Source organism: Emys orbicularis, chromosome 15, assembly GCF_028017835.1.
Source record: "Emys orbicularis isolate rEmyOrb1 chromosome 15, rEmyOrb1.hap1, whole genome shotgun sequence".
NCBI classification, from domain to species: domain Eukaryota; kingdom Metazoa; phylum Chordata; order Testudines; family Emydidae; genus Emys; species Emys orbicularis.
In genome coordinates, this window is record NC_088697.1 from 8656030 (window position 1) to 8678443 (window position 22414).

The following is a 22414-nucleotide window of genomic DNA, read 5'->3' on the forward strand; positions in this document are numbered from 1 at the left end:
ACACAGTTTCACTCCATACCAGTCCAGTTCCTTGCTGTTTCTTGTCTAACCACTGCACACCTATGGTATACCCTACCCTGAGCTGATTCACGACTTTTGGGCTCCACTCAGCCGTGTCTCTGTGGCGCAATGGGTCAGCGCGTTCGGCTGTTAACCGAAAGGATGGTGGTTCGAGCCCACCCAGGGACGGCGGTAAGCCCGTGCTACTTGCTCGCTCCTCGAGACTTGCTGGGAGCCTCAAAGGCCCCCTTTTGCCGCCTCAAAACCGTCCCTCTTGGCCTCGGTGCTTTCAGCTGCTGGCCCGAAGAGCGTGCTGGATGGCATTCAGAAACCCATCTCCCAGCAGCCATGCCGGAGGTTCGGGCTTAATCCTCAAGGCCGAGCGCAAAACCTTCAGCCGGGAACGTTTCGCTCCCTTCCCGTCTCCCCCCAAGTGGCAAGGGAGAAACGGACGAGACACGCCGGCTCGAAGACTGCCTCCCTCCCACTTCCCTGTAGGCTGCGCAGAGCTCTTGGCCTGCCTCATGCCTCGTCAGGAAAGCGTGGCCATGCTGCCCAAGCCTGAGTCACGTCCGCAGCCTGGCCCGCCCCGGCTGACGGAGCGCAGAGCCACATGAGTCAACGGCAGGTCGAGTCGGGAGCCTCGGCTCTTTCCCCTGACAGCCACACAGAGCTGCCTAGCGTCCTGAGAGCCTCCCTCGTGTTCTCCCGCAGCAGCCGCCTGCCGGTGGGGCGGAGGGAGGGGGCAGAAAGGAAGCACTGCTGCCTCATTCTGGGACAGGAGGCCCTCAGTACGCCCAGGCCTGCCTCTTGCCTTCAGCCCAGGCAGCCAGAGGTGCCGGGGAGCTCCCTGGCAGGCTGCCGCCTCAGCCACCTCTTGCCTCATGGCCTAGGCTCTTCTTGGCGCTCTGCTGGTCGCCGCCTGGCTTGAAGGCCCAGAGCCAAAAGAAACCAGCGCGGGCGTAGCAGAGGATGGTTTCGATCCATCGACCTCTGGGTTATGGGCCCAGCACGCTTCCGCTGCGCCACTCTGCTGGCTCTGCACCGGGAGCTCCCAGCCGCCCCTATCTGGATTAGCGCTTTACGAGCTCTAGGGCTGGCAGGCAGATGCGCAGGCTGCTGGGCAGCGGCCCCGGTAACAGGATTTGACAGTTTACCCTGGATAAGCTTTCTACAGGGTAAAACGGATTGATTTGGGGTTTGGACCCCACTGGGAGCTGGGTATCCGAGTGCCGGAGACGGGAGCACTTCTTAAACAGTTTTCAGTTAAGCCTGCAGCTTGTGGGGGACGTGGTTCAGACTTGGATCCGTGTTTGCAGCAGGCAAAGCGCGTCTGGCTCAAACAGGCAAGGTACCGAAATCCCAAGCTGGCAGGGAAAACGGACTCGGAGGTAGTCTAGGCACATCAGGTGGCAGCCCCAAAGGGGTTTCTGCGACCCGACCCGTCACACCCGGCTTTTAAAACAATCCTCCAGCAAGACAAAGAAACCCACAGCTATAGACTCAGAAAACACCCCCAAGAAGTTTTAGCAATTTTTTGTCACAAAGAAATCAAAATGCCAATGAGTCCAGGCTAGTCTTAAAAACAAACAAACAAACAAACAAACAAACAAACAAAAAACGCCTTATAAAACCAGCATCTTCACAGTGAAACTCTTCCTGTTTTTCTAACCAGGAGACTCTCCCCAAAAGCAGATGCCCCGTTCCCAGAGACACTGCAATACCAGGTCAATGCGTGAGGTGGACAGAGCAAGCTCCTATTCCAGCCTCCTGTTTCAAAAATCAATTTAACATGCAGTCCTCAAATAAAGGACATATCAGATATGAAACTGATAAGAACAGGTATTACAATTTTTATTAAAGTTAATGTTTAAAATTAAATATACACGAGTTAAGAGGGAAGGTGCTGTGCTTCTGGGGGTCAGGCTTGATTTATGAGGCATTTCAGGTATCGGTTGCAAGGGTGAAGAGATACATACATATCACCCATAACCAGCATAGAGCCAGATTGGGGTGCAAGAGTTTTTAAAGAGTGGGCTCGGGTACGCCACCCATGGAATGTATAAGGAGTCCAAGTCAGTATCGGTGTAGCGAATGAGTACGTGTCAGAGAAGGAAGTGGGTTATTTCCCTGCTCAGCGGTCTCGATTACTCAATGTGGTATTGACGGTGTCCCGTAATGCGTTCCGTACAAATGTCTCTATTAAGATGATGTTAAAAAAAAAAGTCAACGGTACAGAGTTTAAGCATAGAAGTCTCTGGTTATCAGGGAATAACGTACAGATTAACGAGGATGCAAAGTTTGGTTTTAAATCCGGTGGCATAAGGAATACATCATCTGCAATATCCCCCATTGGGGGGAAAAGGTTGATGGGTCAAAGTAGAGACCTTGAGATATGAGGAGATGAAGTTCATAAAATGGCTATGTTCGGGTGTGGCGTATAAGGAGTGGATATGACCATGAGAATGGATTGACCCACATTGGGTGATATTTAGTGTTCAGGGAGTTTATGGTTCCACTTCACATGACCCAACAGAGAAAGTCTCTTGGTCCCTTTCTCGTAGTCAAAGAACGATGTCATTCTGGCTCACACCTCTTGGTCCTGCGGGGAGGCAGATGAAGTGCGTGTTCTTTGTGAGCTAAGATCCAGCAGCAGCAGCAGCAGCAGCAGCAGCAGCAGCAGCAGCAGCACACTTCATACCGATACCGATCCACAGCGGCGTGAAGCAGGGCTGCCCCCTCAGCCCGATCGTCTTTAACCTCGCCATGGAGCCGCTCCTGCGGGCGATCTCCGACGGCACCGACGGCTTCGACCTGCACGGCGAGAGGGTGAGCGTCTTGGCGTACGCGGGTGACCTGGTCCTGATCGCGGATGACCCCGAGAGGCTCCAGGGCATGCTCGACACCATCGGGAGAGCCGCGGACTGGACGGGACTCCGCTTCAATGCCAAGAAGTGCGCGTCCCTCCATGTTGACGGGAGCAAGAGGGAACCGGTACTGATGAGTTCCTCATCCAGGGCGAGTCCGTCGTTCCCCTGGCGGAGGGGCAGGCGTACCAGCACCTCGGCACGCCAACAGGCTTCCGCGTCCGGCAGACCCCCGAGGACACCATCCGGGAGATCCTGCAGGACGCCACTAAGATCGACACATCCCTGCTGGCGCCGTGGCAGAAGATCAACGCCCTCAACACCTTCCTGATCCCCCGCATCGCCTTCGTCTTGAGAGGATCCGCCGTGGCAAAGGTGCCCCTCAACAAGGCGGACAGCACTATCCGGCGGCTGGTCAAGGAATGGCTGTCCCTGCCCCGGAGAGCCAGCAACGAGCTCATCTACATTAAGCACAGGCACGGTGGTGCCGGCGTCCCCCGTATGGGAGACCTATGTGACATCGCGGTCATCACGCACGCCTTCCGCCTTCTGACGTGCCCGGACACCAAGGTGAAGAACGTTGCAACGACCGCCCTGCACGCCGCCACCGAGAAACGAATCGGCAGACCTCCCTCCGACCGAGATGTGGCCACCTTCCTAAGCGGCTCCCTGGACGGCGACTTCGCCCGGGACAGGGGCGACTTCGCTTCACTATGGTCCCGCGCCCGCAATGCCACGCGCCGCCTGGGGAAGCGACTGGGCTGCCGCTGGGAATGGAACGAGGAACGTCAGGAGCTGGGAGTCCTGATACCGCGGATCGGAACGGAGGACAACACCATCGTCGCCCCCGGAGCCAGAGGCGTGCTGGAGAGATCCCTGAAGGCCGCCGTCCACGCGCTCTACGTGGACACCCTGAAGAAAAAACCGGATCAGGGTAAGGCCTTCGAAGTAACCAGCAAGTGGGACTCCAGCAACCACTTCCTCCCCACGGGCAGCTTCACCCGGTTCGCCGACTGGCGGTTCATACACCGCGCCCGGCTGAATTGCGTCCCCCTCAACGGTGCCATCCGCCACGGGAACCGGGACAAGCGCTGCAGGAAGTGCGGGTATGTCACCGAAACCCTGCCCCACGTCCTATGCAGTTGCAAGCCCCACGCCAGAGCCTGGCAACTGCGACACAACGCCGTCCAGGACCGCCTGGTGAAGGCCATCGACCCGCGCCTGGGGGAAGTCACCGTTAACCGCACCGTCCCCGGCACCGACAGCCCGCTGCGCCCAGACATCGTCGTCACGGACGAGGTCGGTAAAAAGATCATCCTGGTCGACGTAACGATTCCGTTCGAGAACAGGACCCCGGCCTTCCGTGTAGCCCGAGCCCGCAAGCTTGAAAAATACGCCCCCCTGGCTGACGCCCTGCGGTCAAAGGGCTACGAGGTACACACAGACGCTCTGCTTGTCGGGGCCCTGGGTGCCTGGGACCCGTGCAATGAGCGAGTGCTGAAGACCTGTGGAGTGGGCCGTCGCTACGCACGGCTCATGAGACGCCTAATGGTCTCAGACACTATCCGTTGGTCCCGGGACATCTACACGGAACACATCACCGGCCACCGCCAATACCAGGAGTGAGCCGACCAGACCTCGCCCACCTGCAAGGGAGAAGGGACTCACTAACCCTCCCCCCCCTCCACCCACTGGGCCTGAGCCCCGAACCCACCCAACCTCACCGGCCACCGCCAATTCCGAGAGCGAGCCGGGGAGACCCCACCCACCTACATGGGGGAAGGGTCCTTACCCCCTGAGCCCCAACCCCACCGGCCAGTTCCAATACCGAGAACGAGCCAGGGAGACTTCACCCACCCGCAAGGGGGAAGGGACCCTTAAACCCCCTCCTACGGGACCTTACCCCCGGAGCCCCGAACCCACCCAACCTCACCGGCCACCGACAACTCAGTGAGTGAGCCGGGGAGACCTCGCCCACCCGCAAGGGAGAAGGGACCCATATCCCCCCCGAACCCTGAACCAGCCCAACCCCACCGGCCACCGCCGATAACGAGAGTGAGCCGGTGGGACCTCGCCCACCCGCAAGGGGAAAGGGGCCTATATACCCCCCCCCCGATGGGCCTTATCCCTTGAGCCCTGAACCCACCCAACCTCACCGGCCACCGCCAATGCCAAGAGTGAGCCGGGGAGACCTCGCCCACCCGCAAGGGGGAAGGGACCCATATCCCCCCCTCCCCCGAGCCCTGAACCAGCCCAACCCCACCGGCCACCGCCGATAACGAGAGTGAGCCGGTGGGACCTCGCCCACCCGCAAGGGGAAAGGGGCCTATATACCCCCCCCGATGGGCCTTATCCCTTGAGCCCTGAACCCACCCAACCTCACCGGCCACCGCCAATGCCAAGAGTGAGCCGGGGAGACCTCACCCACCCACAAGGGGGAAGGGACCTATTAACCCCTCCCCCCCGCTGGGCCTCTTTCGCTGAACCCCGAACCTACCCAACCTAACCGAATCCCACCACGTGAGGGTCGCCCCATCACCATTACCCAACCCACCTACTCGTACCCATGACTATTTGTACCCCCTATGCGGATGATTGACCCTCACCGCTTACCAACTGTGTCTTGATCTCGCCCACCGCTTACCCCCCCATTGGAGACATCACAGTCTGTATGTATTATGTGTGCTGCCAACCCTAACGTAACAACATCCCCCCCATACTCTGTATGTTCCCCCAATGATCAACAACTGACTCTTCAAATCTTTTGTACCGTTTATTTTTAAATATTCTCTACTGCTGCTGCTGGATCTTAGCTCACAAAGAACAAAGAAACAAGACTAATGACCTTGGACGCTCCGCAGCCCCTCTGTCCCCAACCGCTTTCTACCTCACCACGACGAGCTCCCAGACACGCACCAAACACCATTCACGTGACTTTGAGAACTAGGTAACTCTAAGTGAGGGTCACTTCCCCGAAATGACTTCAACGGAGGAATTCAAAGCAAGAACCGTTAACACACCATTCTGTTCAAAAGACAGAGAAGTCTTTCAGCCTCCTTCCTCTCACTGGTTTCCCTGTACACTCCTAATTTGCATATACCCACCCACTGACCTGCGACTAACAACCTCTCCCTGTTAACTCTTACAGCAAAATAGGTCAGAGAAAGCATACGCAAGCGCTATACCGCAGCCCCAATGCTCTTTTCTGCTCCTTCCCACAGAACTATCTCAAACGTACAGTCATCAGGCACACATAAGACACAGTTTCACTCCATACCAGTCCAGTTCCTTGCTGTTTCTTGTCTAACCACTGCACACCTATGGTATACCCTACCCTGAGCTGATTCACGACTTTTGCGCTCAACCCAGCTGTGTCTCTGTGGCGCAATGGGTCAGCGCGTTCGGCTGTTAACCGAAAGGATGGTGGTTCGAGCCCACCCAGGGACGGCGGTAAGCCCGTGCTACTTGCTCGCTCCTCGAGACTTGCTGGGAGCCTCAAAGGCCCCCTTTTGCCGCCTCAAAACCGTCCCTCTTGGCCTCGGTGCTTTCAGCTGCTGGCCCGAAGAGCGCGCTGGATGGCATTCAGAAACCCATCTCCCAGCAGCCATGCCGGAGGTTCGGGCTTAATCCTCAAGGCCGAGCGCAAAACCTTCAGCCAGGAACGTTTCGCTCCCTTCCCGCCTCCCCCCAAGCGGCAAGGGAGAAACGGACGAGACACGCCGGCTCGAAGACTGCCTCCCTCCCACTTCCCTGTAGGCTGCGCAGAGCTCTTGGCCTGCCTCATGCCTCGTCAGGAAAGCGTGGCCATGCTGCCCAAGCCTGAGTCACGTCCGCAGCCTGGCCCGCCCCGGCTGACGGAGCGCAGAGCCACGCGAGTCAACGGCAGGTCGAGTCGGGAGCCTCGGCTCTTTCCCCTGACAGCCACACAGAGCTGCCTAGCGTCCTGAGAGCCTCCCTCGTGTTCTCCCGCAGCAGCCGCCTGCCGGTGGGGCGGAGGGAGGGGGCAGAAAGGAAGCACTGCTGCCTCATTCTGGGACAGGAGGCCCTCAGTACGCCCAGGCCTGCCTCTTGCCTTCAGCCCAGGCAGCCAGAGGTGCCGGGGAGCTCCCTGGCAGGCTGCCGCCTCAGCCACCTCTTGTCTCATGGCCTAGGCTCTTCTTGGCGCTCTGCTGGTCGCCGCCTGGCTTGAAGGCCCAGAGCCAAAAGAAACCAGCGCGGGCGTAGCAGAGGATGGTTTCGATCCATCGACCTCTGGGTTATGGGCCCAGCACGCTTCCGCTGCACCACTCTGCTGGCTCTGCAACTGGAGCTCCCAGCCGCCCCTATCTGGATTAGCGCTTTACGAGCTCTAGGGCTGGCAGGCAGATGCGCAGGCTGCTGGGCAGCTGGCCCGGTAACAGGATTTGACAGTTTACCCTGGATAAGCTTTCTACAGGGTAAAACGGATTGATTTGGGGTTTGGACCCCACTGGGAGCTGGGTATCCGAGTGCCGGAGACGGGAGCACTTCTTAAACAGTTTTCAGTTAAGCCTGCAGCTTGTGGGGGACGTGGTTCAGACTTGGATCCGTGTTTGCAGCAGGCAAAGCGCGTCTGGCTCAAACAGGCAAGGTACCGAAATCCCAAGCTGGCAGGGAAAATGGACTCGGAGGTAGTCTAGGCACATCAGGTGGCAGCCCCAAAGGGGTTTCTGCGACCCGACCCGTCACACCCGGCTTTTAAAACAATCCTCCAGCAAGACAAAGAAACCCACAGCCATAGACTCAGAAAACACCCCCAAGAAGTTTTAGCAATATTTTGTCACAAAGAAATCAAAATGCCAATGAGTCCAGGCTAGTCTTAAAAACAAACAAACAAACAAACAAACAAAAAACGCCTTATCAAATCAGCATCTTCACAGTGAAACTCTTCCTGTTTTTCTAACCAGGAGACTCTCCCCAAAAGCAGATGCCCCGTTCCCAGAGACACTGCAATACCAGGTCAATGCGTGAGGTGGACAGAGCAAGCTCCTATTCCAGCCTCCTGTTTCAAAAATCAATTTAACATGCAGTCCTCAAATAAAGGACATATCAGATATGAAACTGATAAGAACAGGTATTACAATTTTTATTAAAGTTAATGTTTAAAATTAAATATACACGAGTTAAGAGGGAAGGTGCTGTGCTTCTGGGGGTCAGGCTTGATTTATGAGGCATTTCAGGTATCGGTTGCAAGGGTGAAGAGATACATACATATCACCCATAACCAGCATAGAGCCAGATTGGGGTGCAAGAGTTTTTAAAGTGTCAGGGGATAAGTGGGCTCGGGTACGCCACCCATGGAATGTATAAGGAGTCCAAGTCAGTATCCATGTAGCGAATGAGTACGTGTCAGAGAAGGAAGTGGGTTATTTCCCTGCTCAGCGGTCTCGATTACTCAATGTGGTATTGACGGTGTCCCGTAATGCGTTCCGTACAAATGTCTCTATTAAGATGATGTTAAAAAAAAAAGTCAACGGTACAGAGTTTAAGCATAGAAGTCTCTGGTTATAAGGGAATAACGTACAGATTAACGAGGATGCAAAGTTTGGTTTAAAATCCGGTGACATAAGGAATACATCATCTGCAATATCCCCCATTGGGGGGAAAAGGTTGATGGGTCAAAGTAGAGACCTTGAGATATGAGCAGATGAAGTTCATAAAATGGCTATGTTCAGGTGTGGCGTATAAGGAGTGGATATGACCATGAGAATGGATTGACCCACATTGGGTGATATTTAGTGTGCAGGTAGTTTACTGTTCCACTTCACATGATCCAACGGAGAAAGTCTCTTAGTCCCTTTCTCGTAGTCAAAGAACGATGTCATTCTGGCTCACGCCTCTTAATCCTGCGGGTGGCCGGTGAAGTGCGCTGCTGCTGCACTGGATCTTAACTCACAGAAAACAAAGAAACAAGACTAATGACCTTGGACGCTACGCAGCCCCTCTGCCCGCAACCGCTTTCTACCTCACCACGACGAGCTCCCAGACACGCACCAAACACCATTCACGTGACTTTGAGAACTAGGTAACTCTAAGTGAGGGTCACTTCCCCGAAATGACTTCAACGGAGGAATTCAAAGCAAGAACCGTTAACACACCATTCTGTTCAAAAGACAGAGAAGTCTTTCAGCCTCCTTCCTCTCACTGGTTTCCCTGTACACTCCTAATTTGCATATACCCACCCACTGACCTGCGACTAACAACCTCTCCCTGTTAACTCTTACAGCAAAATAGGTCAGAGAAAGCATACGCAAGCGCTATACCGCAGCCCCAATGCTCTTTTCTGCTCCTTCCCACAGAACTATCTCAAACGTACAGTCATCAGGCACACATAAGACACAGTTTCACTCCATACCAGTCCAGTTCCTTGCTGTTTCTTGTCTAACCACTGCACACCTATGGTATACCCTACCCTGAGCTGATTCACGACTTTTGTGCTCCACTCAGCCGTGTCTCTGTGGCGCAATGGGTCAGCGCGTTCGGCTGTTAACCGAAAGGATGGTGGTTCGAGCCCACCCAGGGACGGCGGTAAGCCCGTGCTACTTGCTCGCTCCTCGAGACTTGCTGGGAGCCTCAAAGGCCCCCTTTTGCCGCCTCAAAACCGTCCCTCTTGGCCTCGGTGCTTTCAGCTGCTGGCCCGAAGAGCGCGCTGGATGGCATTCAGAAACCCATCTCCCAGCAGCCATGCCGGAGGTTCGGGCTTAATCCTCAAGGCCGAGCGCAAAACCTTCAGCCGGGAACGTTTCGCTCCCTTCCCGCCTCCCCCCAAGCGGCAAGGGAGAAACGGACGAGACACGCCGGCTCGAAGACTGCCTCCCTCCCACTTCCCTGTAGGCTGCGCAGAGCTCTTGGCCTGCCTCATGCCTCGTCAGGAAAGCGTGGCCATGCTGCCCAAGCCTGAGTCACGTCCGCAGCCTGGCCCGCCCCGGCTGACGGAGCGCAGAGCCACACGAGTCAACGGCAGGTCGAGTCGGGAGCCTCGGCTCTTTCCCCTGACAGCCACACAGAGCTGCCTAGCGTCCTGAGAGCCTCCCTCGTGTTCTCCCGCAGCAGCCGCCTGCCGGTGGGGCGGAGGGAGGGGGCAGAAAGGAAGCACTGCTGCCTCATTCTGGGACAGGAGGCCCTCAGTACGCCCAGGCCTGCCTCTTGCCTTCAGCCCAGGCAGCCAGAGGTGCCGGGGAGCTCCCTGGCAGGCTGCCGCCTCAGCCACCTCTTGCCTCATGGCCTAGGCTCTTCTTGGCGCTCTGCTGGTCGCCGCCTGGCTTGAAGGCCCAGAGCCAAAAGAAACCAGCGCGGGCGTAGCAGAGGATGGTTTCGATCCATCGACCTCTGGGTTATGGGCCCAGCACGCTTCCGCTGCGCCACTCTGCTGGCTCTGCACCGGGAGCTCCCAGCCGCCCCTATCTGGATTAGCGCTTTACGAGCTCTAGGGCTGGCAGGCAGATGCACAGGCTGCTGGGCAGCGGCCCCGGTAACAGGATTTGACAGTTTACCCTGGATAAGCTTTCTACAGGGTAAAACGGATTGATTTGGGGTTTGGACCCCACTGGGAGCTGGGTATCCGAGTGCCGGAGACGGGAGCACTTCTTAAACAGTTTTCAGTTAAGCCTGCAGCTTGTGGGGGACGTGGTTCAGACTTGGATCCGTGTTTGCAGCAGGCAAAGCGCGTCTGGCTCAAACAGGCAAGGTACCAAAATCCCAAGCTGGCAGGGAAAACGGACTCGGAGGTAGTCTAGGCACATCAGGTGGCAGCCCCAAAGGGGTTTCTGCGACCCGACCCGTCACACCCGGCTTTTAAAACAATCCTCCAGCAAGACAAAGAAACCCACAGCTATAGACTCAGAAAACACCCCCAAGAAGTTTTAGCAATTTTTTGTCACAAAAAAATCAAAATGCCAATGAGTCCAGGCTAGTCTTAAAAACAAACAAACAAACAAACAAACAAACAAAAAACGCCTTATCAAACCAGCATCTTCACAGTGAAACTCTTCCTGTTTTTCTAACCAGGAGACTCTCCCCAAAAGCAGATGCCCCGTTCCCAGAGACACTGCAATACCAGGTCAATGCGTGAGGTGGACAGAGCAAGCTCCTATTCCAGCCTCCTGTTTCAAAAATCAATTTAACATGCAGTCCTCAAATAAAGGACATATCAGATATGAAACTGATAAGAACAGGTATTACAATTTTTATTAAAGTTAATGTTTAAAATTAAATATACACGAGTTAAGAGGGAAGGTGCTGTGCTTCTGGGGGTCAGGCTTGATTTATGAGGCATTTCAGGTATCGGTTGCAAGGGTGAAGAGATACATACATATCACCCATAACCAGCATAGAGCCAGATTGGGGTGCAAGAGTTTTTAAAGTGTCAGGGGATAAGTGGGCTCGGGTACGCCACCCATGGAATGTATAAGGAGTCCAAGTCAGTATCGGTGTAGCGAATGAGTATGTGTCAGAGAAGGAAGTGGGTTATTTCCCTGCTCAGCGGTCTCGATTACTCAATGTGGTATTGACGGTGTCCCGTAATGCGTTCCGTACAAATGTCTCTATTAAGATGATGTTAAAAAAAAAAGTCAACGGTACAGAGTTTAAGCATAGAAGTCTCTGGTTATCAGGGAATAACGTACAGATTAACGAGGATGCAAAGTTTGGTTTAAAATCCGGTGGCATAAGGAATACATCATCTGCAATATCCCCCATTGGGGGGAAAAGGTTGATGGGTCAAAGTAGAGACCTTGAGATATGAGAAGATGAAGTTCATAAAATGGCTGTGTTCGGGTGTGGCGTATAAGAAGTGGATATGACCATGAGAATGGATTGACCCACGTTGGGTGATATTTAGTGTTCAGGGAGTTTATGGTTCCACTTCACGTGATCCAACGGAGAAAGTCTCTTGGTCCCTTTCTCGTAGTCAAAGAACGATGTCATTCTGGCTCACACCTCTTGGTCCTGCCGGGGGACCGGTGAAGTGCGCTGCTGCTGCTGCTGCTGCTGCTGCTGCTGCTGCTGCTGCTGCACTGGATCTTAGCTCACAGAGAACAAAGAAACAAGACTAATGACCTTGGACGCTACGCAGCCCCTCTGTCCCCAACCGCTTTCTACCTCACCACGACGAGCTCCCAGACACGCACCAAACACCATTCACGTGACTTTGAGAACTAGGTAACTCTAAGTGAGGGTCACTTCCCCGAAATGACTTCAACGGAGGAATTCAAAGCAAGAACCGTTAACACACCATTCTGTTCAAAAGACAGAGAAGTCTTTCAGCCTCCTTCCTCTCACTGGTTTCCCTGTACACTCCTAATTTGCATATACCCACCCACTGACCTGCGACTAACAACCTCTCCCTGTTAACTCTTACAGCAAAACAGGTCAGAGAAAGCATACGCAAGCGCTATACCGCAGCCCCAATGTTCTTTTCTGCTCCTTCCCACAGAACTATCTCAAACGTACAGTCATCAGGCACACATAAGACACAGTTTCACTCCATACCAGTCCACTTCCTTGCTGTTTCTTGTCTAACCACTGCACACTGATGGTATACCCTACCCTGAGCTGATTCCCGACTTTTGCGCTCAACCCAGCCGTGTCTCTGTGGCGCAATAGGTCAGCGCGTTCGGCTATTAACCGAAAGGATGGTGGTTTGAGCCCACCCAGGGACGGCGGTAAGCCCGTATTACTTGCTCGCTCCTCGAGACTTGCTGGGAGCCTCAAAGGCCCCCTTTTGCTGCCTCAAAACTGTCCCTCTTGGCCTCGGTGCTTTCAGCTGCTGGCCCGAAGAGCACGCTGGATGGCATTCAGAAACCCATCTCCCAGCAGCCATGCCGGAGGTTCGGGCTTAATCCTCAAGGCTGAGCGCAAACCTTCAGCCGTGAACGGCTGGAGGTGGAAATCCCAGATGATCACTGATTCCCCTCCAAAGGGGGTTGGGGGGGTGGAGAATCAAACACAGGAAAAACAGCTCAGCTCCCCTCCCCACACACACACACAAGTTAAGGCACAATTGCAGGCAGGCTCCGGGGGAGCTGGCTGCCCGCACGGGTTGGTTCCTTAGAGGGAGGGGGCGATTTTCCATGCATAATCCTCCAGATTTAAAAACCGCCTTGGTGTGTGGGAATCCGGGAAAGCGAAGTAGCAGGAAAAATAATCAATGCAATTTCCTCCCCCCGCCTCCCCCCGACACCAGCACAACTGGGGAGCGGGACTGCACAGGAGACCCTCAAATAAGGCACCAATCCCATCTGCTGCCAAGGGGTCTTCTTGCAACACCGACCCCGCCGCCGCCTCCCGGCCTCAGTCTGCCCATGCTCCGAGGGAAACGCCTCTCTTGCCCCCTGGAAGGACGATTATTGTTTATTGCATTCACTGGGGGGCCAGGCAGCTGGCCCCCCCCTGCACGCACCGACCGCCGCTTCCCTAGGCCCAGTGCAAGAGGCAAATGATTGGGAAAAAAAAACCCACCCCAAACCCTCTTGCGCTCCCAGGGTCCAGGCCAAGAGAGGGGGCTGGGAAAAGGGGAAAGGGGAGGGGGCTGCTCCAGGATCTGTGATCCACCAGGGCTTGCAGCAGCATTGAAAAGTACCCCTTGCGGTTTCTGTACTCGGTGGCTTGGTGCTCCGTTGACAAGATAGAGATATGGGTTCCATCTATGGCCCCACCGCAGTTTGGGAATTCCATTGCAGCAAAGCCATCCACTATGGCCTGCATGTTTCCCAGAGTCACTACCCTTGATATCACCAGGTCTTAGATTGCCCTGGCAACTTGGATCACAGCAGCCCCCACAGTAGATTTGCCCACTCCAAATTGATTCCCGACTGACCGGTAGCTGTCTGGCGTTGCAAGCTTTCACAGGGCTATCGCCACTCGCTTCTCAACTGTGAGGGCTGCTCTCATCCTGGTATTCTGGCGCTTCAGGGCAGGGGAAAGCAAGTCACAAAGTTCCATGAAAGTGCCCTTATGCATGCAAAAGTTTCGCAGCCACTGGGAATTGTCCCACACCTGCAACACGATGCGGTCCCACCAGTCTGTTCTTGTTTCCCGGGCCCAGAATCGGCATTCCATGGCATGAACCTGCCCCAGTAACACCATGATTTGCACATTGCTGGGGCCTGTGCCTTGTGAGAGGTCTATGTCCATGTCAATTTCCTCATCACTCTCGTCGCCGCGCTGCAATCGCCTCCTCGGCTGGTCCTGGTTTTGTTTTGGCATGTCCTGGCTCTGCATATACTCCAGGACAATGCGCGTGGTGTTCATAGTGCTCATAATTGCCGTGGTGATCTGAGCGGGCTCCATGATCCCAGTGCTATGGCGTCTGGGCTGAAAAAAGGCGTGAAACTAGTATCTGATGGACAGAGGGAGGGAGAGAGGGAGGGAGGGGCAGGCGAGTGATGACATGGCATACAGGTACAGGGAATTAAAATCAACAAAGGTGGCTGTGCATCAGGGAGAAACACAAACAACTGTCGCACAGAATGGCCCCCCCAAAGATTGAACTCAAAACCCTGGGTTTAGCAGGCCGTTGATTTCACGGGGTGGGGGGGGGGAAGCAAATGAATACAGAACAAATCTATTTTTTATATTTTAAGCTGGCAGACAATGGTGCAGCATGACTGATAGCCCTCGGCATCTTCTGGGTGCTTGGCAGAAAATAGCATACTAGGACTGATAGCCATCATCGTCATTGGGAAGGCAGTACGACGACTACAGATACTAGTCACAATATACCATCTTCTACCAAAAGGCAAGGGGCTGCTGCTGTGTAGCAATGTAGTACCACGTCTGCCGGCACCCAGAGGACATATGGTGACGGTGAGCTGAGCTGAGCTGAGCAGGCTCCATGCTTGGCGTGGTATGTTGTCTGCACAGGTAACCCAGGTAAAAAGGCGCAAATCTATTGTCTGCCGTTGCTCTGATGGAGGGGGAGGGGCCTGACGACATGTACCCAGAACCCCCCGCGACACTGTTTTGCATCATTCGGGCATTGGGATCTCAACCCAGAATTCCAAAGGGCGGCGGAGACTGCGGCATAGCTACCCACAGTGCAATGCTCTGGAAGTCGACGCTAGCCTTGGTACTGTGGACGCGGTCCGCCGACTTAATGCACTTAGAGCATTTTATGTGGGGACACACACAATCAACTGTATAAAACCGATTTCTATAAAACCGGTTTCTATAAATTCAACCTAATTTCATAGTGTAGACATACCCTTAGACAAGGTCCCACTGAGATTTGAACTCAGATTGCAGAATTCAGAGTCCTGAGTGCTGACCATTCCACCATGGGACCACTTTGGGCTATTTTTTCTGGACATCAATGACCCTCACGGGGCTGGCTCGTGTAAGGGATTGTTGGCCCTTTACTAAAACTTAGTGGGGTTTTTGGTTGGCTAGTTCCCAGTCCCAATAGAAGGGGGAAGGGCCAATGGGACATCAGGACCCTGAGACTGACAGTCCCCTCCGGCAATGGTCACCAACTAGTAGGGAACAAGTGAGAATTTGCTGATGGAGAAAAATTCCTGGTGAAAATTGGCAAAGCTGTGGAGATTTTGAAAAGTTCCAGTGAATTTACACATGAAGATACAAACAGAGAGACAAACACAGAGAGAAAGAGAAATTCACACACTGCACAGGCCCACACAGACATAAACAAAAAGCAGACACACACACACACACACACACACAAACAAACCCACACAGAGCCATATACACATAAGGGAAAGCCACACAAAACATAGAAAGAACAAATCCACACCAAAAAATACAGCAAAAGCACAAAAACCACATACCAAAAGAATACTAAGGAGTGCCACTGGACTCCTTGTTGTTTTTAAGCAAAAAACGATATTCATGCAAAAATCATACAGACGCACACAAAACTATGCAAGACATCCACAAAAATCACACAGGACCCACATGCACATCAACACGACAGACAAAAAACACACCAACATACAGAAAGCCAGGCAGGGTTTGAGTCTCACAGCGAAGAGGGTGGCACAAAGGTGGTTTTGGGAGCAAAGATTGAGGGGGAGTCGGGGGGTGAAGAATCACAGGATGGGCCGTGCTCTGGGCTCTGCATGACCCCTCCTGACACAGGCGCTGGTGGAGAGCAGAGCCTGGTCGATCTGTGGATTCTTCCCTGCTCTCTGTAAAGCAAGGGGACCTCGGTGTCTTCTGAGCTGGAATTGTATTTTCTGCAGGACAAAATGATTGGCAGAAACCATTTGCTTAAAGAAAACTAGTGTTCCAGGAAAGGTTTGAACTTACAATCTCAGCATTACTCTACACAACACTGCTCTATATGCACCATGCACTAACCCATTGCACCACTGGGGCCCACACTTAGTGGCTTGTCTCCTTGTTTCATGCCTGGATTAGGGGGTGAGGGGGTTGCATTAGCTAAAACAAATCCATATTAAAGGCTGCAGGATGGCAGCAGCAGAGGTGGGGAGCCTCCTTCCATGTGATAGAGCTGGGTCCCTCCTTCAGCTGCTAAGGGGAAGGTTGGTGCTTTGAGCCCATCCGGTGCTGGAACGTCTCATGGGTGAGATTAATGAGACTCTAGAGAAGGGAAATCTTTTCTATTCCTGCCAAGCTCCATTGGTCTCCTGTGGCCCTTTCAGCTCTCTGCTCCCCTGCTGGGGAGATGCAGAGACAAGCCCCCATCTGGGTGAGTCACCGAGAGGCTGTGTCCAGTGCAGTGTGTGGGGGTAGGGGTAGGGGTAGCGTTGGTTGGGCTCAAGGCAGGGCCGGCTCCAGGGTTTTTGCCGCCCCAAGCAGAAAAGAAAAAAAAAAAGCCGTGATCGCGACCTGTGGCACTTCGGCAGCAGCTCCACCGCGCCGCTTCATTCATTGGCAGCAATTCAGCAGCAGGTCCTTCCCTCAGAGAGGGAGTGAAGGACTCACCACCGAATTGCCGCCGAAGAGCTGGACGTGCCGCTCCACTCCGTTGGCCACCCCAAGCACCTGCTTGCTGGGCTGGTGCCTGGAGCCGGCCCTGGCTCAAGGGGAAAAGGTTCTGTATGACAGTGTGTGGGGGAGCGGGAGGGTGTGTTTCTTAGGATAGAAATGATGGAAAACACAGGGGTAGTGACAGTGAAGCCCCGTGTCTGACTGTTATGCCCCTGTGTGGCGCTGCCATTCACCTTCCCCTCCTATGGTCTCATCTTTCATTGAATCCAACATTTTTTCACTTATCATCACCACAGAGGTGTCCCACACACCTCAAATACAGAGTGTCCCTCTTAGGGTATGTCTACACTACGAAATTAGGTTGAATTTATAGAAGCCGGTTTTATAGAAATCGGTTGTATACAGCCGATTGTGTGTGTCCCCACATAAAATGCTCTAAGTGCATTAAGTCGGCAGACCGCGTCCACAGTACCGAGGCTAGCGTCGACTTCCAGAGCGTTGCACTGTGGGTAGCTATCCCACAGTTCCCGCAGTCTCCGCCGCCCATTGGAATTCTGGGTTGAGATCCCAATGCCTGAATGATGCAAAACAGTGTCGCGGGGGGTTCTGGGTACATGTCGTCAGGCACCTCCCCTCCGTCAGAACAATGGCAGACAATCGGTTCGTGCCTTTTTACCTGGGTTACCTGTGCAGACAACATACCACGCCAAGCATGAAGCCTGCTCAGCTCAGCTCACCGTCACCATATGTCCTCTGGGTGCCGGCAGACGTGGTACTGCATTGCTACACAGCAGCAGCTAATTGCCTTTTGGCAGTAGACGGTGCAGTATGACTGGTAGCCTTCATCGGCAATCTGGGTGCTGGCAGACGTGGGGCTGCATTGCACACAGCAGCAGCCCCTTGCCTTTTGGTAGAAGATGGTATATTACAACTAGTATCCGTTGTCATCGTACTGCAGTGGCTGTCAATCATGGGCACCTGAGCAGACATGCTCAGTTCTATCGAACTGTCTTGACGATGATGGCTATCAGTTGTAGTATGCTATTTTCTGCCAAGCGTCCAGTATTTTCTGCTAAGCACCCAGAAGATGCCGAGGGCTATCAGTCATGCTGCACCGTCGTCTGCCAGCTTAAGATGTAAAAAATAGATTTGTTCTGTATTCATTTGCTTCCCCCTCCCTCCGGGAAATCAACGCCCTGCTAAACCCAGGGTTTTGAGTTCAATCTTTGGGGGGGCCATTGTGTGTGACAGTTGTTTGTGTTTCTCCCTGATGCACAGCCACCTTTGTTGATTTTAATTCCCTGTACCTGTACGCCATGTCGTCACTCGCCCCTCCCTTCCCTCCCTCCGTCCGTCAGATACTAGTTTCGCGCCTTTTTTCAGACCAGACGCCATAGCACTGGGATCATGGAGCCCGCTCATATCACTGCGGCAATTATGAGCACTATGAACACCACACGCATTGTCCTGGAGTATATGCAGAGCCAGGACATGCCAAAGCAAAACCAGGACCAGCCGAGGAGGCAATTGCAGCGCGGCGATGAGAGTGATGAGGAAATTGACATGGACATAGACCTCTCACAAGGCACAGGGCCCAGCAATGTGCAAATCATGGTGTTACTGGGGCAGGTTCATGCCGTGGAACGCCGATTCTGGGCCCAGGAAACAAGCACAGACTGGTGGGACCGCATCGTGCTGCAGGTGTGAGACGATTCCCAGTGGCTTCGAAACTTTCGCATGCGTAAGGGCACTTTCATGGAACTTTGTGACTTGCTTTCCCCTGCCCTGAAGCGCCAGAATACCAGGATGAGAGCAGCCCTCACAGTTGAGAAGCGAGTGGCGATAGCCCTGTGGAAGCTTGCAACGCCAGACAGCTACCGGTCAGTCGGGAATCAATTTGGAGTGGGCAAATCTACTGTGGGGGCTGCTGTGATCCAAGTTGCCAGGGCAATGAATGACCTGGTGATATCAAGGGTAGTGACTCTGGGAAACGTGCAGGCCATAGTGGATGGCTTTGCTGCAATGGGATTCCCAAACTGTGGTGGGGCCATAGACGGAACCCATATCCCTATCTTGGCACCGGAGCACCAAGCCACCGAGTACATAAACCGCAAGGGGTACTTTTCAATGCTGCTGCAAGCCCTGGTGGATCACAAGGGACATTTCACCAACATCAACGTGGGATGGCCGGGAAAGCTACATGATGCTCGCGTCTTCAGGCACGCTGGTCTGTTTCGAAAGCTGGAGGAAGGGACTTTCTTCCCGGACCAGAAAATGACCTTTGGGGATGTTGAAATGCCTATCGTGATCCTTGGGGACCCAGCCTACCCCTTAATGCCATGGCTCATGAAGCCGTACACAGGCAGCCTGGACAGTAGTCAGGACCTGTTCAACTACAGGCTGAACAAGTGCCGAATGGTGGTGGAATGTGCATTTGGACGTTAAAAAGCGCGCTGGCGCAGCTTACTGACTCGCTCAGAGCTCAGCGAAAAGAATATCCCCATTGTTATTGCTGCTTGCTGTGCGCTCCACAATATCTGTGAGAGTAAGGGGGAGACATTTATGCCGGGGTGGGAGGTTGAGGCAAATCGCCTGGCCGCTGATTACGCGCAGCCAGACACCAGGGCGGTTAGAAGAGCATAGCAGGGCGTGGTGCGCATCAGAGAAGCTTTGAAAACGAGTTTTGTGACTGGCCAGGCTACGGTGTGAAACTTCTGATGTTTCTCCTTGATGAACCCTCTGCCCCCCCCCCCCCGGTTCACTCTACTTCCCTGTAAACCAACCACCCTCCCCTCTCCTCCCCCCCCTCGAGCACTGCTTCCAGAGGCAATAAAGTCATTGTTACTTCACATTCATGCATTCTTTATTAATTCATCACACAACTAGGGGGATAATTGCCAAGGTAGCCCGGGATGGGTGGGGGAGGAGGGAAGGAAAAGGACACACTGCAGTTTAAAACTTTAACTCTTATTGAAGGCCAGCCTTCTGATGCTCGGGCAATCATCTGGGGTGGAGTGACTGGGTGGCCGGAGGCCCCCCCACTGTGTTCTTGGGCGTCTGGGTGAGGAGGCTATGGAACTTGGGGAGGAGGGCTGTTGGTTACACAGGGGCTGTAGCGGCGGTCTCTGCTCCTGCTGTCTGTCCTGCACCTCAACCATACGCTGGAGCATATCAGTTTGATGCTCCAGCAGCCGGAGCATCGACTCTTGCCTTCTGTCTCCAAGCTGACGCCACCTATCATCTTCAGCCTGCCACTTGCTCTGTTCATCCCGCGATTCAGCCCACCACCTCTCCTCTCGTTCATATTGTCCTTTTCTGTAGTCTGACATTGACTGCCTCCACGCATTCTGCTGTGCTCTCTCAGCGTGGGAGGACATCTGGAGCTCCGTGAACATATCATCCCGAGTCAGCCGTTTTCTCCTCCTACTCTTCATTAGCCTCTGTGAAGGAGAAAGATTTGCAGCTGGTGGAGGAGAAGGGAGAGGTGGTTAAAAAAGACACATTTTAGAGAACAATGGGTACACTCTTTCACGTTAAATTTTGCTGTTCACATTACACAGCACATGTGCTTTCGTTACAAGGTCGCATTTTTCCTCTTATATTGAGGGCCTGCTGGTTTGGTGTGAGAGATCACTCACGCAGTGCCAGGCAACAGATTTCGGCTTGAGGCAGCCATGGTAAGCCACAGTCTTTTGGCTTTTTTAACCTTCTTAACATGTGGGAATGGTTTCAAACAGTAACACCCTCATTTCCCACACCAAGCACCCATTGGGTTGGCCATTTAAAATGGGTTTGCAATGTAAAAGGAGGGGCTGCGGTTTCTGGGTTAACATGCAGCACAAACCCAACTGACCTCCCTCCCCCCCCACACCCAATTCTCAGGGATGATCACTTCACCCCTCCCCCCCACCGAATGGCTAACAGCGGGGAAGATTTCTGTTCAGCCGAGCAGGAACGGGCACCTCTAAATGTCCCCTTAATAAAATCGCCCCATTTCAACCAGGTGACCGTGAATGATATCACTCTCCTGAGCATAACAAAGAGCGATAAGGAATGGATGTTGTCTGCATGCCAGCAAACACCGGGACCATATGCTGCCATGCTTTGTTATGCAATGATTCCAGACTACGTGCTACTGGCCTGGCGTGGTAAAGTGTCCTACCATGGCGGATGGGATAAGGCAGCCCTCCCCAGAAACCTTTTGCAAAGGCTTTGGGAGTACATGAAGGAGAGCTTTCTGGAGATGTCCCTGGAGGATTTCCGCTCCATCCCCATACACGTTAACAGACTTTTCCAGTAGCTGTACTGGCCGCGATTGCCAGGGCAAATTAATCATTAAACACGCTTGCTTTTAAACCATGTGTAATATTTACAAAGGTACACTCACCAGAGGTCCCCTGTGTGCCTCAGGGTCTGGGAGCACACCTTGGGTGAGTTCGGGGGTTACTGGTTCCAGGTCCAGGGTGATAAACATATCCTGGCTGTTGGGGAAACCGGTTTCTCCACTTCCTTTCTGCTGTGAGCTATCTAATTATCTTCATCCCCATCTTCCTCATACCCCGAACCCGCTTCCCTGCGTGTTTCTCCAGTGAAGGAGTCATAGCACACGGTTGGGGTAGTGGTGGCTGCACCCCCTAGCATGGCATGCAGCTCCGCGTAGAAGCAGCATGTTTGCGGCTCTGCCCCGGACCTTCCGTTTGCCTCTCTGGCTTTGTAGTAGGCTTGCCTTAGCTCCTTAATTTTCACGCGGCACTGCTGTGCGTCCCTGTTATGGCCTCTGTCCTTCATGGCCTTGGAGACCTTTTCTAATATTTTGCCATTTCGTTTACTGCTACGGAGTTCAGCTAGCACTGATTCATCTCCCCATATGGCAAGCAGATCCCGTACCTCCCGTTCGGTCGATGATGGAGCTCTTTTGCTATCCTGGGACTCCATCACGGTTATCTGTGCTGATGAGCTCTGCGTGGTCACCTGTGCTCTCCACGCTGGGCAAACAGGAAATGAAATTCAAACGTTCACGGGGCTTTTCCTGTCTACCTGGTCAGTGCATCTGAGTTGAGAGTGCTGTCCACAGCGGTCACAATGAAGACTGTGGGATAGCTCCCGGAGGCCAATAACATCGAATTTCATCCACACTACCCCAATTCCGACCCGCTAAGGCCGATTTTATCGCTAATCCCCTCATGGGAGGTGGAGTAAAGAAACCGGTTTAAAGGGCCCTTTAAGTCGAAAGAAAGGGCTTCGTCGTGTGAACGTGTCCAGGCTTAATTCGATTTAAAGCTGCTAAAGTCGACCTAAACTCGTAGTGTAGACCAGGCCTTCAGAGACGCCGAGGACTGGAACTGATTTCAGCTGCTGGACAGCTCTGCTCGGTTTTTATACATTTGCATAGGAATATGCTGAACATTTAAATTCATTCCAAGCCCTCCCATTCAGCAAACTCCTGAACACACTGGAGATGGGTCTGGAAATCGATTTTCATTCAAAAAAGTTTTTAAAGGGAATCACTTGGATTTGAACTAGGAGCCCATTACCCTACAGGGAAACAGTCAACCACTGAGCTATTTCTTTCAACAAAGGGTGTCATGTACAGCCCAGAGCAGGAACAGTTTTTAACCTGG

General features: G+C 53.6%; 10 non-coding genes across 10 annotated transcripts; 4 read left to right on the top strand and 6 right to left on the bottom strand.

Annotated features, from left to right (window-relative positions):
- The first annotated feature begins 115 nt into the window (after positions 1-115).
- Positions 116-189, top strand: TRNAN-GUU (transfer RNA asparagine (anticodon GUU)). Its single transcript has one exon. It is a non-coding gene; the product is annotated as a tRNA-Asn (tRNA).
- A 774-nt stretch (positions 190-963) lies between these two features.
- Positions 964-1035, bottom strand: TRNAM-CAU (transfer RNA methionine (anticodon CAU)). Its single transcript has one exon. It is a non-coding gene; the product is annotated as a tRNA-Met (tRNA).
- Positions 1036-1690: 655 nt separating this feature from the next.
- On the bottom strand, positions 1691-1880 carry LOC135889687 (U2 spliceosomal RNA). Its single transcript, XR_010562024.1, has one exon. It is a non-coding gene; the product is annotated as a U2 spliceosomal RNA (small nuclear RNA).
- Positions 1881-6240: 4360 nt separating this feature from the next.
- TRNAN-GUU (transfer RNA asparagine (anticodon GUU)) lies at positions 6241-6314 on the top strand. The gene has a single exon. It is a non-coding gene; the product is annotated as a tRNA-Asn (tRNA).
- A 774-nt stretch (positions 6315-7088) lies between these two features.
- On the bottom strand, positions 7089-7160 carry TRNAM-CAU (transfer RNA methionine (anticodon CAU)). Its single transcript has one exon. It is a non-coding gene; the product is annotated as a tRNA-Met (tRNA).
- Positions 7161-7807: 647 nt separating this feature from the next.
- On the bottom strand, positions 7808-7997 carry LOC135889688 (U2 spliceosomal RNA). Its single transcript, XR_010562025.1, has one exon. It is a non-coding gene; the product is annotated as a U2 spliceosomal RNA (small nuclear RNA).
- Positions 7998-9336: 1339 nt separating this feature from the next.
- On the top strand, positions 9337-9410 carry TRNAN-GUU (transfer RNA asparagine (anticodon GUU)). The gene has a single exon. It is a non-coding gene; the product is annotated as a tRNA-Asn (tRNA).
- A 774-nt stretch (positions 9411-10184) lies between these two features.
- Positions 10185-10256, bottom strand: TRNAM-CAU (transfer RNA methionine (anticodon CAU)). Its single transcript has one exon. It is a non-coding gene; the product is annotated as a tRNA-Met (tRNA).
- A 651-nt stretch (positions 10257-10907) lies between these two features.
- LOC135889689 (U2 spliceosomal RNA) lies at positions 10908-11097 on the bottom strand. Its single transcript, XR_010562026.1, has one exon. It is a non-coding gene; the product is annotated as a U2 spliceosomal RNA (small nuclear RNA).
- A 1373-nt stretch (positions 11098-12470) lies between these two features.
- TRNAN-AUU (transfer RNA asparagine (anticodon AUU)) lies at positions 12471-12544 on the top strand. Its single transcript has one exon. It is a non-coding gene; the product is annotated as a tRNA-Asn (tRNA).
- The last annotated feature ends 9870 nt before the right edge of the window (positions 12545-22414 follow it).